The sequence below is a fragment of the Ursus maritimus genome, unplaced genomic scaffold (genome assembly GCF_017311325.1).
Source record: "Ursus maritimus isolate PB19 unplaced genomic scaffold, ASM1731132v1 scaffold_10, whole genome shotgun sequence".
NCBI lineage: Eukaryota > Metazoa > Chordata > Mammalia > Carnivora > Ursidae > Ursus > Ursus maritimus.
The window spans coordinates 77,779,625-77,794,849 of NW_024423344.1; the positions used below are offsets into that span (position 1 = coordinate 77,779,625).

The window sequence follows — 15,225 nt, forward strand, 5'->3', positions numbered from 1 at the left end:
AGAATATCCCAAACTCTTGTCAAATTCCGAATGTTCAGAGCATGCTGTTGTACCAGTTCCGTTGGAATGGACACAGGTTCACGTGGGACGTGTTCTGTCTCCCCGTGGCTCCAAGCCCGGGACCCCAACGTTTGGGGGTCAGACTTTTCTGGGTCTAAGAGGAGAAGAGGTGGTGTTGTCATGGTCCGTGATGGGTAATTTAGGTGTCGGCTCAGCCAGGCCACAGTTCTCACGTGTTTAAATGTTGGTGAGGGGGGTGCCTGGGTGGCACAGCGGTTAAGCGTCTGCCTTCGGCTCAGGGCGTGATCCCCGCGTTGTGGGATCAAGCCCCACGTCAGGCTCCTCTGCTATGAGTCTGCTTCTTCCTCTCCCACTCCCCCTGCTTGTGTTCCCTCTCTCACTGGCTGTCTCTCTCTCTGTCAAATAAATAAGTAAAATCTTAAAAATAAATAAATAAATAAATAAATAAATAAATGTTGGTGAGGAAGTGTCATAGGGATGTGACTCACATTTAAACCCACAGGCCTTGAGTAAAGCAGATGACCTTCCCTGATGTGGGTGGGCCTCAGCCATCCCAGGAAGCAGACTGCTGCCCCCCAGGAAAGAGGCAGTTCTGCCCCCACACAGCCTTTGGGGTCGAACTCCCTGTGTCTCCCAGCCCTGCAGACGTGGGACTTGTCAGCCTCTGTGATCTCCTGAGACGGTTCCTGAACCTAAACCCACCTCTGAATCCCCTGTCTCTGCACACACACGCTCACACACACCACACTCACACGTACACTTCACACACATACACACTCACACACATTCACACACTGTCACACTCACACACCACACTCACACCCCTACACTCACATACTCGCTCACACAATCCCTCACACACACACATACACATTCACACACACTCATACACTCACTCATACACTCGCTCAATCACACACACACTCAAATACATACACACTCACTCATACACTCACACACCTCACACAGTCACACACACTCACTCTCATACACGTACACACTCATTCATATACTCACACTCACACCCTCACTCACACACTCACACATACTCATTCACTGATACACTCATACTTGCTCTCACACTCACACACTCTCGCTTACACACCCCACACACTTGCTCACACACACAAACACAACACACACTTGCTCACACTCACTTGCTCACACATACACACTCACACTCTCACACACACACCTCATTGGCTCTGTTTCTATGGAGAACCTAATACATGGTCCTACGTGTCCTATAAATATTAATCAGTAATTACTAAGTGCCGAGTATTCTGTATATATTATTTAATTCTCAAAATAACCCTATGAGGTGGTTGTGGCCCAGTTGTGGGGTCAGGAAGAAAGCTTGGGTCAGCTTGAATCTCTGCCTTTGTCACTCGTGATTCCTGGTAGAGTAGGCAGGGCGTCACCTGCCGTGTCTCCTGGGCAGTCCTGGTTGCCTGCATCAGGCTCGAGCCTGTTTGTCTAAAGCCCTACGAGTATCAAAGTATGTGCAGTGCCCGCTTTGCCTCAGGACGAATTTCTTTCTGAGGCTTTCCGAGCTCCATTCTGGGCCTTTTGTCTACATGGACACTTCCAAAAGTGAGGGTCAGTGAGCCTGATGGGACTGGTAGGGAGCCTTTTGGAGGTCCATCTCCTCTGTAGGTTGGCCTCTGCGTCCACAAGGCTGCCTGCTTCCCGGGGAGCCTTGCCATCCCTGGGGCTCCTCTGGACGTGGTACATGGCTCGCGCGGGCTCAGGAAAGGCACAGACCGACGTGGCAGAAGCTCAGCTGTGCAGTCACTCCCACTGGGACGCTGTGTGCTCTTTCCTGGCCAAAGCACTTGGCAGAGCCCGGACCCCATGGGGAGGTGAGGGTGCCTCCGTAGCCTCTTCTGTCAAGCAGACATCTCCAGCACCACTCACCCGCATTGACCACACACTTGAGCATGACACTCCCATCATCATGCAATCAGGCCCTGAACAGGGAGCCTCACAATACGGCCTCCACTAAGACAGGGCTGGAACCGGGGCTCCTCCTGGCCCTCCCGGCCCTCCCAGCTCGCTGCCGCTTCCTGGCCCGTTGCCATCCCTCCCAGACAGAGCCGAGCAGGCCTCTCCTCTCGTTTATTCTTGGGTCGTCACCGTCAGAAGCGCTGGCGCAGCGTGAGCAGGGTCTGGCCGTCTCTCTTGGCTCTGGGATTGTTCCGAACCCTGGGTTTGGCTTTGTCTGGTGGCGCTGGGGGACTGTGCCTCCGATCCCGTCAGGGGAAGGACAGATGTGCAAATGCCAGCACGAGATTGGGCCTTTCAAGGGGGAGCGGGTCACGCCAAAGTTGTTAGTAAATGCTCAGATCCACAGAAAATGTCTGCTTGGCTCCTTCAGGAGAAAGGCCCGGTGGGCGGGAGGGGGCCTGGCTGTTGCGGAGGGCCTGATGGCCTGGGTGGGGCCGACAGCGGTACGGTGCTCGCTAGGTGCAGGGTCTCTGGATACGCTGTCTTACTTGGTGTGGGCAACCACCATCTGACGGTCCTTCTGCTGACGTGCTTCTTTGGCCATCAGAGAAAGTGTGGCCTGGGAGGTGGACACTTCACGCTCTGCAGTCTTTTTGTGCGGCCTCTCTTGGACTCCCAAAGGAAACCTCGGGCAAGCGAGTCTGTCCATCAGACAGCGTTTGGGTGCTGCCGTCCTCAGGCTTTGCTCAAAGTCTGAGCCACTCTCCCCCCCGCAGTCCGTCTCCCTCCCAGGCCTGTGGTCCCCTTTATCCTTTCGAACTGTACCTCCAGACCCTGTCTGTACCCCCCCCACATACCTGCTGCTTCTGTGTCAGCCAGGACGGTCCCATCCCTGTCCTCTCTCCATGGCCTCTGATGCCGTGCACTGTCCCCGCACGGCTCAACTCCGCCAGCTCCCAGTCTGCACACCCCAGGACGACCGTGACTATGGCTGGTGTTTCTTCCAAGTGCAAGGCACACGTGGGCGTATGCAGGGGAGAGAGCGCTGACTGGCGCAGGCAGGAGCATGGGGCAAGGGGTATGGACAGGAGTCGCCAGCCACTGGGAGGGCATGGGGGCCGTTGGGTCAGCAGCACCCTGTCATACGTTACCTGTGGCTTTCCAGCATGTAGGTGACAAATGAGAATGTGGTTGTACATCTCATGAGAAATACATATTTTCAAAAAGGAACCAACCAGAAACCATAACTGGGCACTGACCACATATGAGTCATTGCCCTTAGAAGCAAAACTCTCATTTGAGGTAACATGGAGTGTGGTGTGGTCTTCGGATGCAGAGCAGAGAGAATGGTGGCTCAGCGGTGGCACGCAGGGCTGTGGGCAGCCGAGATCATCCGTTAAAACCCCCACTGTGAGTGGTAGAGATACCCCGATGCGGAAGTGCAGAAGGGCAGTTACGTACAGCCTGTGAACGTACTGTGGGTTCCGGTGTGGAAAGTTGCATGACTGTTTTTGACAGCTCAGCCCCATCCTTTCTTCCGTCCACCGCATTTCTCCTGAAGTACTTCCTCCACCAAACTCTGGGTAAGTCAGTGTTCTTATACTGCAAGGAACAAAAACCATATCTGGCGAATTTAAGCAGAAAAGGATTTTTAGTGTGGACCGAGTCAAAGGGAAGAGTCAGGAGGCAGGTTCTGCTAGAGACAGAAGCCAGAGCAGCTGTTGGAGTCCGTGAGGAAGAAGCACGGGCGCTCCTGTGGCGTGCAGCTAGAGTGTAAACGGGCTGCCGCCCTTACTCGTTGCTGCGTGTTTGCGCCACACCCTGTGCAAAGCTCAGAGTTGTGGCAGAGAGAATCTGGACGATTTGGCCTTGGTAAGTGTGCACCCCTGGTACCCCTGGGGAGAGGTGTCACCTGGATTATCAGTGACTTGGTGGCTTTCTGAGCTGATGGCAGGGGGAGGATCTAGAAAAAAACCTAAGGTCTCAGCCTTTGGTTGCTACATGTGTGGAGACCAGGGATGGACGAGAGGAGTAAGTTTAGGGGAGAGGGAGGGAAGAGAAGTTGATCTATGATACGTGGAATTTGGGTGAAGCATCCAGGTGGGGGAAACTGGTTAGCAGTTAGCCTAGAGGTCAGGAGAGGGTTCCAGGCTAGAAGGGGCAATCGGGCATCGTGTTAGAAGGTGGCTGACCGTGAGGAATGGACTAGATGATATAGGGGAGGTAGGCAGGGTGAGGACCGGACTTTGGGAGAACTCTGATGTTAAGTAAGTACCAAGGGCAGAGAAGAAATAATTACACATCAAGGTCAGAGAGAGTTCCTAACGAGGAGTGGGTGGGTCCGGTGACTAGTACTGCCTGGAAGGCAAGCATCCCGTCTTCCGTTCGCACAACGTTCCCACGTCTGCTCCTATCACGGGTGCCATATTGAAAGTGCTTGCAAACATTTCTAGGTCTTTGGCTATAATCAGCTTAGGAAATATTTAGTAGCTGATTTCTGTGATGGAGGCTCATGGAAATTTTTACAGTTTTTATGAAAATTGAATAGCATTAATTTTGGAGAAAAACAAACTTCTCCCCCCTCCCATAATGCTTTGGAAGGACAGGGGTTTAGAAGAACCGTTCACTGTTTAAAGCACGACGTGCAGACTCTCCCTCCTCGCCCTCGCCACCTTTTGCTTTGACGGAGCACACGCATCACCCTGTGCAACAAGAGCACGCTAGACACCTCCTCTTAAGAAACCGTAGTCTGTTTCCACACAGGGAGAGGCTGACAAGGAAACAGACCGTGACATATCCAAGGTTATTCTTGCCAGCGCTCCAGGTTCCACGGCCGTGGAAGTACAAAGAAACTGTCACTGATTTGGCTTCCCATCTCTGAAGATACAGAACCAATGTGGCAAATTGGCTTCACTGCCTCTGTCCCTTTCTTTTTCTGTGCTTAACGCAGTGATAGTGATCATGGCCCCTGCCCCCCTCGGAGGCTCTGTGCCTCCTCGCTGGCCGTGGATCCTGCCCACGGTCCTGGGACGGGGACTTGGGCGCCGAGTGAGCAGGAAACCCCGCCGAGCGTTCGGCCATCTTGGCATTGTCGTCTGAGATTCCTTTTAATTAAAAGTCTGCCTCGGAGTATGTCAAGTACTTCTGTATTTTTGCCATTCTTCCTATCTCTATGGCAACAAAAATATTTCAACATTTACATGGACATCATATTCTTAGCTAATGTGCTATCTGAACTGTGTGTGTGCCGAGAAGGGCCCGGCACACTGCTGCTGGCTGGGATGCTGGAGTTGCCAAGACAACCGGGGGGCCCAAAGATGTCCTCACTGGTAGCATTAAATGGAGGCTTTAAATTAATTCACCCTCGTGTGTTTTTGTAGCTTAAGTTGTTAATTGAAATAATAGGAATGACCTTCCTTGTGCATTCAAAGCACCTGTCCTATTAAAATCATCTGTGCTATTTACTTAAGTACACTCATCTATCAGGTAAATCTAGCGTGAAATAGGGGGAAATGGAAGACACTTACATGGCGCTGCTGTGTATTGAGTCGTAGTGATGGGGGAGGCAGATGCTCTTGTGTCAGGCTTGAAATACGGGTGATAAAAACTTGTATTTTAAAACTTCATTTGTTTCTGCTCTTCTTGCTGGCTCCCAGTCTGCGGACCTCTGCAGCCTGTCACACGCTGGTGCTCAGTTAAGGAGGGCAGCACTGGCTGTCCTGCCCAGGCGGTGAGGCCGGCGGAGGCACTAACGTGCGGCCCAGGGCCCTGTCCCACCCAGGACTGCTGTCTGTCCGCCCGCCCTCGTAAGCGTCCAGGTCGGAAGTATCCCCCCCCAGGCCAGATCACCACTGCCAGCTCGCCTGCTCAGGACGCTGCAGGGTGAGCCCACTGTAACCATGGGGTCCTGATACTTCCTCCGAAGCGAGAGTCACGGGAGTGCGTGCAGGAAGGTGGAGACAGGGGCCTTCTCCTCCGTGTAAATGAGGAAAGCGAGTCCCAGTGTTATGGGTGACACTTTGCCTCTGAAGAATATTCTGTTTGGGACTATGACTTAGATTTAGAGGTTACGTACATAAAATTGAGAGTTCGGAGGGAGGAATAATAGCCTACATTGACATGATCCAAATTTTTTTTTGAAAGATTTTATTTATTTATTTGACAGAGAGACAGCCAGCGAGAGAGGGAACACAGCAGGGGGAGTGGGAGAGGAAGAAGCAGGCTCCCAGCAGAGGAGCCTGATGTGGGGCTCGATCCCAGGACTCTGGATCACGCCCTGAGCCGGAGGCAGACGCTTAAGGACTGAGCCACCCAGGTACCCTGACATGATCCAGATTTTAAACTCACCACCAGCTGTAGATATGGGGTTAATTGCAGGTGCCAAGCAGAAGTGAACTTGCACACACTGAGGTCTGGTCTGCTTCCTTCCATGACATTCCCTTCTTACTCAGTTCTAGACATTCAGGAACGGTAGATACAGCGACTCATTATTGCCCGGTAATGTCTTGCCAAGTGTTGGATGGTCAGAATAGGAAGCCAGTCACCAGGCTCACACCTGCAGGACCAAGGTTGGAGCCCTGGGGTGTGTAGGGGGTTGGGGGCTGTGCTTGTCCAAGACGCGTCAGGCCTCCAGAGAAGAAGGAAGGAGAAGGGAGGCAGATTACCACAAGGAGAACCTCAAACTTTTCTACCTCCTGTCTTGGTATGAAGCCAACCAGCACATATGTGGGTGTGAGTTATCGCCTTTCCTTAGTCCCTTGTGTGACGTATGATCAAGAATGGTGCGTTTGGTTCCCGTTACCAGCGCCTGTAGCTACAGGTCGACACAACAACAAACACAAAGTAAATCCGAACGAGCACGGACGCAGAATTGCGGCCTTGTTTGCAGTGAAATGCTGATTTTCCCGGATGTTACCAGTGACACCGCTTCTAGAACGTCAAGTATGTGACATGAGAGCCTTATCCTGGGCAAGCGTCTAATTCTGATAAAGTCTGTGGCCTCTGTCCCCCACCCAGAGCGGGCGGCCCCTCTTCGCGTGGGCGCCCTCCCTCCACTACTTAGGAAACAAGCTTCAGCCTCCCTGCAGTCTCTCATTTGACCCGAGTTGAGCGGCGTCCCTCCGTGTCTGCTTGGGGCCTCATGGCTGCTCAGCCCCTCCCGGTGGAGATGGGCAGGAGGGTGGCCAGCGCTGCAGCCGGTTCCAGAGATGATTAAGCACCAGGTTTCTGGGGAATTAGTAATCACTCTAATGGGTTTCTGACTGCTGATTGTAAAGGCATTACTGGGAGGGCTTTTATTTAGGGCTGTGCTGCGTACCATCGCTTGCTCTCGAGCGAGCAGCGAACCGACCGGCGCACGGTCAACAGGCACGAGCGTTGCTCTTTAATGGGGGTGGAGCGTGTTAGTTTTATTGGGGGTATGACTTGTACCACTGAGTCTAGCTTTTCTTATCATCCATAAAAAGATGGCAAAGTTTTACTTTGAGGAGTTGTTTCTCCCCCAATTTAAAACTTTTCTTCTTTTTTTTTTTTTTTTTAGATATTTTATTTATTCGACAGAGAGAGACAGCCAGGAGAGAGGAAACACAAGCAGGGGGAGTGGGAGAGGAAGAAGCAGGCTCCTAGCGGAGGAGCCTGATGTGGGGCTCGATCCCATAACACCGGGATCACGCCCTGAGCCGAAGGCAGACGCTTAACCGCTGTGCCAACCAGGCGCCCCAACTTTTCTTCTTTTTTGAAAAAGGATTAATAAATCGTTGTGGCCACTCCTATTTGACTTCAATTAAAGGGCAATTTCAGGCAGATCTGCTGCCAGAAATAATTAAATAATAAAATCAAATGAATAATTAAAACCCCAACTTTGACCCTGGAGAGTGTAAATCAGCAAATTGCCCGTGCTCATAAAGTCGTTCCTGCTGCTGGGGCAGAGGCTCTGTCCGGGTCTCCTGCAAAGATGTAAGTTTGAATGTTAACACATGGCTGGTTTTAGAATGAGAACACAGCACTGAGCATACGTTGGACTCCATCCATACCTGATAATTCCTTGTTGTATTGGCTTGTGCCTTTTAAAAAGGCGAAGCCTGGCGGGGGTGCTGGGTCCTTCTTGCGAGGAGGATTCTTCCTGTTTCAGAAAACAGGGCCATCGGACTCTAGGCTGGATGGTTCCAGACCAGAACACTTTTCAGTAAATAATCGGGAACTTGGGGAGATCAGAGAGGCTGCCTCCCACCGAGGCACAAAATTCCTCGCGTGGAAACTCAGCTCTTGAGGGATCCGGGAGTCGAAGCCTGTTCACAGTGGCTCCCGGTGCGCGCAGCGCCAGACCTGACGCGTATGTGTGCGGGCAGACGCAGGATGGCCCTCCAGTTGCATCGCTGGTCATAAGGGATGCACCGTGAGACACCGAAAGGGACATCTGGGCTTTAAATAAGTCCTCTTTCATTTTCCTTCTGGAATTTGCTAAGTTCATTATTGCCTCGCCGTGATTTTTCCCATACCTTTGTGTGTTTAATTTCCTTTTTAATAGACAGACTGTCATTGGAGGTTACACTAAGCATTATTATTCAAAGGAATGTGTATATCACTCAGATAAATATCATAGGGAATTATGGATTGGGAGTGTATTTATTACATACACGACCGAGAAAAGTGTCTGTGTATTATCACGTAAATATATGCTATATTTAAATAATGCGATAACAATCACGAATCACCGAGTTTTTCCTCAGTGTTCTGGAATTAAAATATACAGAAAGGCAAATTAATATTTAAACCCCTGTATACTTTTGAGAATCCCCGATATGCATAACAAAACGACGACTGGGCCCCGCGGGGGGTGAGGTGGTATCATAACTGAGTTTATTGTGGGGCGGTGAGAAGTCGGGGGGCCAGGCCCCAGGGCTGGAGGTGATGTCTCCACCACTAAAGATAATTCCATCATTATTAAGAGCGTTTATGGCCTACAGTTCCTTCGTGGGCACCAGATAAAGTACTTGAAACAAAACAGCTTAGTGTTTGAGCTCTTAGACATCAAGGCTGGGAGGATAGGCAAGGCGGCGGAGGTGAACTCGATAATTACCACACATGCATAAAGCATGTACGTTATTTCTTGCAAGTCAAAGGTGGCAGCTGGCAAGTGGAATGAGGCACAGAAAAGTTGAGAGCAGGTGGAGTGCACGCTGGGTGGGACGTTGTGGTCGTGTCTCTGTGATTTGAACGAGATGGGATGGCTCAGTCAGAAAGAGTTCCCGCGTGGGTCACAGCTCTAGCCCTTCCTCACTTGGGTCTCTACACAGCACAAGTCCGTGTGTGCTCCTGGAGGAGGTAAAGGTGACTCACTCTAGGTTAGCGTCTGCCCAAGGTCCCAGGAGCCATAATGCGTTTCATATGTGAGGAATGCCACATGCCACCTGCACGGTGACACCTGTCAGCCCCGGTGTGTTTTCCTCCTCTCATCCTTCTCCTTAGCAAGGAACTAGGAATCAAGATGCACTTGACTGGTACCAGCATATATGTCACACAATCAGGTGGTAGGAGCTACCTAAGTTACCTACATTTAGGAAGAGGACAAAATGAGCGCTTCTGAATGCGCACAGAGAGCATGTCCGCGGTCTCCGCGCGTCTGTAAGAGCAGAGACTCCGAAACCAGCCCCGAGCGTTCATTCCTTGCTTGCAGCTTCATGGCGGTCACGGTGTTCATCCTCTGGCTGACCCAAATCCATTCGGAACCATTTCGGGATGGTGGGGCTGGCTGGACCCTGAGAGACTGTCAAGTGCAGTCCCTTTATCTTGTGAGCCTGTGACTGGAGTCCTGCACAGGTGGTGCGACTTGCTCAGGATTACCTGAGAGGTCAGAACGGGTCCCTCTTAGTATGTATGTGGAGAGACAAGACCTTCTGGAAGCCACTTACCTCTCTAGACCCATCTTACCCTGATTAGCAGCCCTAAATCCTTGAAGGTTTCCCACTAGCTCACCTTTTCTTTCCCTCTAGTTTTTCATCGATAACAGTTTGGATGTATGTGATACATCGATGTATACTGTGTAACAGAATGATATATGATAAGATATAATATATCATCCATAATAAGCACCTGGTAGTTTCCAGAAAACCTGTGCCAGATTCCTTAAGAAAGTGTCTCTTGATTTCAGCTCAGGTCATGATTGCGGGGACACAGGTCACGCTCCCCTGTGCTTCCGCCCACCCACCAACACAGACCTTCCTCACTCTCTCACTTGAAGGTTCCTCCCCAGCTGGCCCCTTCACCTCCCCCCGTTGAGGCCCCTGATATCCTGGAGCAGAAGGATGGAGGGGGTCTGGGGTCTGGGTCTGTGACTGGAGCCATCCATGTTCCAGACCCTCCTCGACACACCTGTGGATGTGACTCTGCTAAGCGACGTGCAGGGCGGCCGTGGTCGGGGGAGGGGGAGGGGGAGGGGGAGTGAGACTCTGCGGGTCTAACGAGAGCCATAAAATCAAGGTACCTTGTGGATTGCGAGGTGCACTGCTGATTTCCCCTTTGAGAAAATAGCTGTCTTCCAACTGTATTCATTCGTTCTACCACAATTTATTGAGTATTGAGCGACTACAGTATTCTGTATTGGTGAGAAAAAAGTCTTAAGTGGCTCTTCAAAGAGCTCAAAGAGGGCTAAATCATTTATTAAGTCTTAAGATATCAGTCCCTGTGGCTTCGACTTGACGGGAAGTGGGAATTGAGTGAGAGGACCCTACACACAAGGGATGTGCGAAGTAAGAGAAGAGTCTTCATTTGACGTGTCAGCCGAGGGCTTGGGTTGGGCTGAGACTAGCAGAAAATGATGCTGATTTAGGGATTTCATTGTTCTTCACCAGCCAGAAGCCGGAAATCCTCCACCATGGGCTGGAGTACTCGGCCAGCGTTTTGCTGAGGGACCTGGTTGCTTTTCTATTTCCGTTCAGCTGTCGTTCACATGATCTCGTTGCCCCATGGTCCCGAGATCCGTTGTCAGCACTGACTCTGCCTCGCTGGCGAGAAGAGAAGCGCACGCACGTGCCCTCGAGGATGCACCAGCCGAGATGCTCCACTGTAGGGAGCTTTCCTGGACCACCCACCCAGCAGCTGCTCTACAGCCCCTTGGCCGGAACCCAGAACCCTATCACGTCACAGCCCCCAGGAGGCCGTGGGGCAGAGCTTTGTACCTGGCACACCACCACCACACAAAAGTTAGTGTTGTTAATAAGGAGGAAGGGAGAATGTACGTTCCACAGGTGACGTTCCGCACTGGGCGAGGGAAGATCTTTGGAAGTCGACCCTGTGGGGAGAAAGAGGACAGAAGGCAAAGGGCCGGTCAGGCTGTCACGAGTACTGTGGGTATGACGATGATATCGGAGATACTGCGGTAGGTGGGGTGGCCTGGGAGGGCTGGGGTGCGGGGTGTGGGCTTGCTTGTGCAGTGCCTAGGATGTTCTAGAAGCTGCATTCTATATGCACTAATGGCGGCCATTTACTCACTCTGACTGGGAGGCAGTCTGGGATGGTGGTTATGGGTGTGGACACTGGGGTCAGAAAGACCTCATTATAGATCCAGTCTCTGAGTTCCTCACTGCTGGAGTTGAAGATTACAGGTTAGCAAATGGAGGGGACGAGAATGACCCATGTGGTACTGGATTAGAGTGGGGACATCAGTGTTGAGCTCACATAGATACAGAAGTACTTACAGATGTGGGCGTGTACACAAGTCAGCGCGTGCACGCACACACACACACACACACATTTCTTTTCTTCGTCAGCTAAGAGCATCTAGAAGCAATGACACCCCAAAAACACCAAGCAAACTAGCACCTCCCCCATAAAGGGATCAGGTCTCCTAAGAGAAATGGTGAATGCTAGGAAAATACATGATGAGCCTAGAGCACCGTGTGGCACCAGCGAGTAGGAGCTGCTCACACGGGGACGGTGACATGTCAGAGGGATGCAGGAGCCCCTGAAAGAGCTCCCAGTGGCCAGAGCTGGAAAAATTTAAGAAACACAGGAAATAATGTGATATGGGATTGCAACTCAAAGTGTAAAATACATATTCATGAGTCCATATGGATATAAATAAGTAACTGATTAAATAAATAACAGATGGGGACACGAGACAAGTCTCCTGTCTGGAAGAATCCCGAATGATGTATGTATACACTTCCCCACCAAGGAGGTGCAGCTCAGTTCCCACTCCTGAAGTGTGGTCTGCCCACAGCGACTGCCTTCCAAAGAGCACAGCGTGGGAAGGGGGCAGAGAGCAGCTGTACCATGGGGCCACCTGACAGGCACACCTGAGCCGGGTGACCCAGGCCAGGACCCACTGCGAGTGGTCGTGTTGATGGTGGGGACCCCGGTTACGATGTGATGAGAAGGGCACCTCACTCTGGGGTCTTCCTCCCAAAACCCATTGCCCCAGTCTAACCATGAGAAGAACGCCAGATAAACCCAGGCAAGGGGCATCCTTTAAGATACGTGACTAGCACAACTCAAAGCCGTCAGGGTCATCATCTAAAGCAGGGCGGGTCTGAGGAACCGTCACAGCCAAGAGGAGCCCAAGGAGATGTCACATCCTGGGTGCAGTGTCCTGCATGGAATCCTCCAACAGAATGAGGATATTTGGTGGAAACTAAGAAATCTGAATAAAATACAGATTTTAGTTAACAATAATGTATCAGTATTAGTTCATTAGTTGTAAAAACATGTCCCGTGTTAGCACGAGATGTTAAGAATGGGAGAAAGTGGGTGCAGGGTGTATGGAAATTCTGTGCTGTTCTCATAATTTTTCTGTCGCTCTAAAGCCATGCTAAAATAGAGTTTATTATGAAATCTTTCCTGCCATCTCTTACTTTGTCATCTTAGGAAATCATTTCCTCTGCTGTGCTGGTGTCTCCTCACGTATGAGATGGCGTTACTGTCCCTGGTGCCCACGGCACAGGCGTGAAGAGAGACGGCACAGGCGTGAAGAGAGACGCCCGTCATTAGCGTGGCACCTAGAGGGCTGCACATGGTCCCCTGAAGCCTTCAAGGGTGTTAGAATTACACCTGCTCTACAGCTCGGATACCTGAGGCGGCTAAGCCTGCCCACCTCAGGCCACAGGGGGACCGTATGACATGAGGGGACACCACAGTAGGTGTGATTGTGAAGTGACTCTGCACTTCCCTTCTTGTCGATGTGTGAAGGTGTTGAGGACCTGGATAACAGGAGCACGAAGATGAAGATGGAATGTGAGTATGCACACTCGCTCACACTCACACCACGCACTCTCACCCACACTTATGCAACCGAGGATGCACACTTGCTCACACTCAAACAACACACTCACCCACACTCATTCAACAAGGATGCACACTCGCCCACACTCAAACCACACACTCACCCACACTCATTCAACAAGGATGCACACTCGCCCACACTCACACCACACACTCTCAATCACACTCATGCACCCGAGGATGCACACTCACCCACACTCACACTACACACTCTCACCCACACTCATGCACCTGAGGATGCACACTCACTCACACTACACATTCTCACCCACACTCATGCAACTGAGGATGCACCTTGCCCACACTCACACTACACACTCTCACCCACACTCATGCACCCGAGGATGCACACTTGCCCACACACACACCACACACTCTCACCCACACTCATGCACCCGAGGATGCACACTCGCTCACACTCACACCACACACTCTCACCCACACACATTCACCTGAGGATGCACACTTGCTCACACTCACACCACACTCACCCACACTCTGTCACCTGAGGATGCACACTCGTCCACACTCACACCACACACTCTCACCCCCACTCATTCACCTGAGAATGCACACTCGCCCACACGCACACTACACACTCTCACCCACACTCATGCACCCGAGGATGCACACTCGCCCACACTCAACTACACACTCTCACCCACACTCATGCACCCGAGGATGCGCAGTCGCTCACACTCACACCACACACTCTCACCCACACTCATGCACCCGAGGATGCACACTCACACTACACACTCTCACCCACACTCATGCACCCGAGGATGCACACTCACTCACACCAACACTCTCACCCACACTCATGCACCCGAGGATGCACACTCACTCACACAACACACTCTCACCCACACTCATGCACCCGAGGATGCACACTCACTCACACTACACACTCTCACCCACACTCATGCACCCGAGGATGCGCAGTTGCTCACACTCACACCACACACCTTCACCCACACTCATTCACCCGAGGATGCACACTCGCTCACACTCACACCACACACTCTCACCCACACTCATGCACCCGAGCATACATACATACTCATTCCCATTCACACCACACATCCACACACTCCCCCAAGCATATGCACTCACTCACTTTCACACCCACGCACTCATACCCACACTCACTCAATCACACCACACACTCACTTTCAACCTTTGAAAATACTGGAAGAAGAATCGTGGAAACCGTTTTACTCTCGGGACTGAGGTATTTCAAGACAAGGAGGCTGAGGCATGGCTCTCTTTCACTGAAGGAATCAAGTCATGAGAAACTGCTCTTTGGGGGCAAGCTAAGAAAATGCTCGTCTCCACAAGTGTTCTTTAGTCCCGGGGAACTTGGAGTCCTCCCCACATGGGCGAGGATTGCTATAAGCGGGAGAGTCTTTGACACTGATGTGCGACGTCTCCGGAAGGCACAGTGCTGGGGGAGGGGTTGTTACCGCCGTGGGGAAGGCCCATGGCGCAGCACCGACATGGAGTTTGGGTGCGGTGGGATGGACGTTGGTTTGAAGAGCTAATATCAAGGCCATTGGCATTTCTGTTAGATTCTCAGCCTCTCGTCATTGACTTGACTTAATATACTCTGTGGCCAGTTGGAGCTGAAGGCCCATTTGCCGCAGTGCTTTTCTGTGCATTAGTGTCCATTATGAAGTAATGGGTGTCTGTCAGTGTCAGCGTGTCCGCAGCCAATTAATTCAGCTCACTACTTCTTCCTAGTGATCGCGAGTCACTGGACCGTCCAATGCCACATGATATTAAGTACCCTTTTGACCACTGCAAGGAGCATTTACAGGAGGACATGAGGGAAAGTGACATTTAGTGTCTGTGGCCATGAGCCGACAGGCAATATCACTTGTGAGAGAAAGAGATTTTTTTATAGGATTTTTTATAGGAGGATTTATATTTAGTGTATTTTAGGATTTACACTGAGTATTAAATACTAAGTGTTAGTAT

The 15,225-nt window shown here is 51.3% G+C and overlaps 1 long non-coding RNA gene across 2 annotated transcripts; it reads left to right on the top strand.

The window, feature by feature from the left end:
- Positions 1 to 3,475: 3,475 nt before the first annotated feature.
- LOC121101304 lies at positions 3,476 to 15,007 on the top strand. Of its 2 annotated transcripts, none has more exons than XR_005833299.1 (3): positions 3,476 to 3,551; positions 10,818 to 11,344; positions 12,832 to 15,007. It is a non-coding gene; the product is annotated as an uncharacterized LOC121101304 (long non-coding RNA). The 2 variants fall into 2 exon arrangements; XR_005833298.1 differs by having other exon boundaries at positions 3,521 to 3,840.
- The last annotated feature ends 218 nt before the right edge of the window (positions 15,008 to 15,225 follow it).